We start from the raw sequence: 5,062 nt of genomic DNA, 5'->3' as shown, positions 1-5,062 counted from the left end.
CACACTGTTCTCCATAGTGGCTGTACTAGTTTGCATTCCCACCAACAGTGTAAGAGGGTTCCCTTTTCTCCACACCCTCTCCAGCATTTATTGCTTGTAGACTTTTGGATACCAGCCATTCTGACTGGTGTGAAATGATACCTCATTGTGGTTTTGATTTGCATTTCTCTAATAATGAGCGATGTTGAGCATCTTTTCATGTGTTTGTTAGCCATCTGTATGTCTTCTTTGGAGAAATGTCTGTTTAGTTCTTTGGCCCATTTTTTGATTGGGTCATTTATTTTTCTGGAATTCAGCTGCAGAAGTTGCTTGTATATTTTTGATATTAATTGTTTGTCTGTTGCTTCATTTGCTATTATTTTCTCCCATTCTGAAGGCTGTCTTTTCACCTTGTTTATAGTTTCCTTTGTTGTGCAAAAGCTTTTAATTTTAATTAGGTCCCATTTGTTTATTTTTGCTTTTATTTCCAATATTCTGGGAGGTGGGTCATGGAGGATCCTGCTGTGATTTATGTCGGAGAGTGTTTTGCCTATGTTTTCCTCTAGGAGTTTTATTGTTTCTGGTCTTACGTTTAGATCTTTAATCCATTTTGAGTTTATTTTTGTGTACGGTGTTAGGAAGTGTTCTAGTTTCATTCTTTTACAAGTGGTTGACCAGTTTTCCCAGCACCACTTGTTAAAGAGATTGTCTTTTCTCCATTGTATATTCTTGCCTCCTTTGTCGAAGATAAGGTGTCCATATGTGCGTGGGTTTATCTCTGGGCTTTCTATTTTGTTCCATTGATCTATATTTCTATCTTTGTGCCAGTACCATACTGTCTTGATGACTGTGGCTTTGTAGTAGAGCCTGAAGTCAGGCAGGTTGATTCCTCCAGTTCCATTCTTCTTCCTCAAGATTGCTTTGGCTATTCGAGGTTTCTTATATTTCCATACAAATTGTGAGATGATTTGTTCTAGTTCTGTGAAAAATACCATTGGAAGCTTGATAGGGATTGCATTGAATCTATAGATTGCTTTGGGTAGTATACTCATTTTCACTCTATTAATTCTTCCAATCCATGAACACGGTATATTTCTCCATCTGTTTGTGTCCTCTTTGATTTCTTTCATCAGTGTTTTATAGTTTTCTATATATAAGTCTTTTGTTTCTTTAGGTAGATATATTCCTAAGTATTTTATTCTTTTTGTTGCAATGGTGAATGGTATTATTTCCTTAATTTCTCTTTCTGTTTTCTCAATATTGGAGTATAGGAATGCAAGGGATTTCTGTGTGTTAATTTTATATCCTGCAACTTTACTATATTCATTGATCAACTGTAGTAATTTTCTAGTAGAGTCTTTAGGGTTTTCTATGTAGAGGATCATGTCATCTGCAAACAGTGAGAGTTTTACTTCTTCTTTTCCTATCTGTATTCCTTTTATTTCTTTTTCAGCTCTGATTGCTGTGGCCAAAACTTCCAAAACTATGTTGAATAGTAGTGGTGAAAGTGGGCATCCTTGCCTTGTTCCTGACTTTAGGGGAAATGCTTTCAATTTTTCACCATTGAGGATAATGTTTGCTGTGGGTTTGTCATATATAGCTTTTATTATGTTGAGATATGTTCCTTCTATTCCTGCTTTCTGGAGGGTTTTAATCATAAATGGATGCTGAATTTTGTCAAAGGCTTTTTCTGCATCTATTGAGATAACCATATGGTTTTTTTCTTTCAATTTGTTAATGTGGTGTATTACATTGATTGATTTGCGGATGTTAAAAAAACCTTGCATTCCTGGGATAAAGCCCACTTGGTCATGATGTATGATCTTTTTAATATGATGTTGGATTCTGTTTGCTAGAATTTTATTAAGGATTTTTGCATCTATGTTCATCAGTGATATTGGCCTGTAGTTTTCCTTTTTTGTGACATCTTTGTCTGGTTTTGGAATTAGGGTGATGGTGGCCTCATAGAATGAGTTTGGAAGTTTACCATCTTCTGCAATTTTCTGGAAGAGTTTGAGTAGGATAGGTGCCTCTTTACTTCTTAACTGACATTTGGAAAAGGATGGGGTAGGGCCACATGGTGCCCTAGGCAGTGGGATGGGAGTGAGGTGTAGGGGGATGGTGGTGTGGAGTGAAAGTTATATGTGTGTGCTATAACTTGAGTAATTATGAAAACAAAGGGCTTCATTAGGATATCTTTTGTTAAAATGAAAAATTTCAACTAAGCTGAGAAAAGAGTGAATCAGGTAATTCTACCAAGATGTTAAACAGGAACATCTCCAGAGTGGCACCATTTGCTGTTATTGTTGTGAAAGAGGAATTGTTTACTCTCAATTTATGGATGAGGAAATTGAAACTTGGCAAGGTAAATAACTTGCCCAAAGTTGCATCACTAATAGTTGACAAGCCAGAATTTGAGCCCAAGACTGGCTGACCCCAGAGCTGACCATTGCCCTTAAAGTTTGGTGAGTCATTGGATCAGAGACTTGATAGAACATTTCCCCATCTAAGGCTCTATTCCTAAACTGTGCCTTTTGTCCATCATGATCCCCTTTGTAAACGATCTTACTGCTTTTGAAACCTCTAAATGAAAGGGGTTTTTGGCCCCTGTGCCAGCCTGTGTCCTCCTGGAGACCACTCAGGTATGAGCTAAATTTCTGCCCATGTACATGTAGGACTTTTCCAGCTGACCTGGAGCAAGGTGACTCCCCTAAGTCTTTGTCTGACAAATATGGGTTAAGAGAGGCTCCAGGCTCTGCCGATCCACCCCAGGCTTGGCTCTGACTCCTAAAGGGTTTAGTCACAGACTCTCTCAAGGCCAGATGCTTTTCCTAGGAGAGCCAGCTTCATCTCTAAGTTGCTGGCACCATTTTTAAAGAGTAAGATGGAACAGCAGTTATCATATAGCTGAATTACAAGAAAGAACTAATTTTCCTTAACTAATATATAAGCAGAAGTCTGCCACTGTGATTATCTCCTGCAGTTTTCTCAACTACCCTCTTTATACACTGATGCTTGGGGAGGTTAAGTGACGCAGATTACTGCCTGCGCACCTGGAATGCAGACCCAGGCCGACACCAGAGCCCATTCTCTTAATCACTGTGCAGTAGTGCCGTATATACGACAGTGATACCTGAGCAATAGTGATGTTTGCCCAAAGTCTAAACAACAATGATATCTAAAACTAGCTCCCTAAAATGAGGGAGCTGGTCAACCCAACTCAGTCGGAGTGTACAAAGGCCGGAGAACTGCAGAAAATCTGGATCTTGTCTTTGTTTCTCTCAGTGCCTTGTGGATATTGTTGTTACTGTTCAGTTGCTAAGTTGTGTCTGACTCTTTTGTAACCCCCATGGACTGTAGCCTGCCAGGCTCCTCTGTCTGTGGAATTTCCCAGGCGAGAATACTAGAATGGGTTGCTATTTCCTTCTCCAGGGGATCTTCCTTACCCAGGGATTGAACCTGTGTCTCCTGCATTGGCAGGCAGATTCTTTACCACTGAGTCACCAGGAAGCCCTCTCTGTGGATTGTCTCCACTCTAATCCATTTATTTACTTCACGGCTACATTTTCTGTCTCTTTAGTGGGAGGACAGTTAGACATGAAGTCCTGGCAATGGCTCAGAGACTAGAGGAGAATTTGCAAAATTAGTTTTCAGAATGTCATCTTGGACAAATACATACCAATTTACAATTTCCTTGTGACTGTTTCCCACAAACTGTGGGAATCTATGAGGAAGTGTGGAGAGGATCCTGGGGCTCAGGGGGTAGGGGAAAACCTCTGGTGGTGACTGGCTGGGCAGCTGTCTGGGGGCCTGTGAGAAGCCTGACTTTCTGCTTCTTGGGGTGACTGCCCAATAGTCTGGCATATAGGGGAGTTTCCATTGAGTGATTTGATTCCTGGGCCTAGTTACAGCTGACTGATAGCACACTGGCAAGGACCACGGCTGCTTTAATCACCGAAGCTTCCAACATAATTGCAGCAGTCCATGTTTCAGGGTAAGGGAGACACCTACTGTTCATTTTGAGGAAGATAGCTAACTTTAGTCCTTTGAATTCAGGGCTGTGTGTGTGCTTGTGCGTGTGCGTGTGTGTGTGTGTGTGTGTGTGTGTTGTTGTTGAGTCGCTAATTGTGTCTGACTGTTTGCAACCCCATGGATGGCAGCATGCCAGGCTCTTCTGTCCTTCACTATCTCCCGGGTTTTTCTCAAACTCATGTTCATTGAGTTGGTGAAGCCATCCAACCATCTCATCTTCTGTTGTCCCTTCTCCTGCCTGCAATCTCTCCCAGCATCAGGGTTTTTTCCAGTGAGATGGCTCTTCACATCAGGTGGCCAAAGTATTAGAGTTTTAGCTTCAGCATCTATGTATGTGTTAACGGGAAGGATTTGTAATCAAAATGCTTGGTGGTGGGAGTAGTGAGGTGAATGCAGGGTTATTCAGAGAGTTCTAGGATGCCAAAGCTGAAAGAGTTCTAGGAGATCATGTTATAGAGCCAGGTTGTCCAATATGGTAGCCAGTAACCACATAGAGCTGTGTAAATTAAGTGGACTAAAATTTAAAATCCAGTTTCTTGGTTTCAGTAGCCACGTTTTAGCTACTCACTATTCACATACTGTTGGTGGTTGCAATATTGTACATCATGGATGTAGAACATTTCCATCCTCTTAGAAAATTCTACTGGACAGTGCTGTTCTAGAGTCTTTGGGACCAATCCCCTTGTTTTTGTTTTAATTTTTTTTTGAGCAAGACATTAACTTTTATTGTTTCATCCACAAGGCTTGAGATCATTTGTTAGTGCAGCATGACTTAGTCTAAGCTGACTAAAACAGCTGAAAATTTTGATAATGAAATAAAAATAGATGTATATAAAAGTACATGCAAATTCTTTTCTCAGACACTTCAAAGCACAACTCAGTGTCTTAATATATATATAAAAAAATGTTTTCTAACCAACTGCCTTTGAGCCCTCGCCCCTGTGCACGGCACGGGCACCGGGAGTCAGGCTGCGGTGCCAGATCACGTGCTTGGGCATAACCGGGGTCGTCTGGGCCCGCAGCATCGCCCTTTTAACCAGAAGTGCTGAGG

The 5,062-nt window shown here is 40.8% G+C and overlaps 1 non-coding gene across 1 annotated transcript; it reads left to right on the top strand.

The window, feature by feature from the left end:
• Positions 1–4,927: 4,927 nt before the first annotated feature.
• Positions 4,928–5,062, top strand: LOC145519332 (small nucleolar RNA SNORA76). The gene has a single exon (XR_014063737.1). It is a non-coding gene; the product is annotated as a small nucleolar RNA SNORA76 (small nucleolar RNA).

The sequence above is a fragment of the Giraffa tippelskirchi genome, chromosome 8, assembly GCF_054371585.1.
Source record: "Giraffa tippelskirchi isolate mGirTip1 chromosome 8, T2T-mGirTip1v1.2.pri, whole genome shotgun sequence".
NCBI lineage: Eukaryota > Metazoa > Chordata > Mammalia > Artiodactyla > Giraffidae > Giraffa > Giraffa tippelskirchi.
The sequence above is the reverse complement of the archived record's forward strand: the minus strand, read 5'-3'. Positions and strand labels throughout refer to the sequence as shown.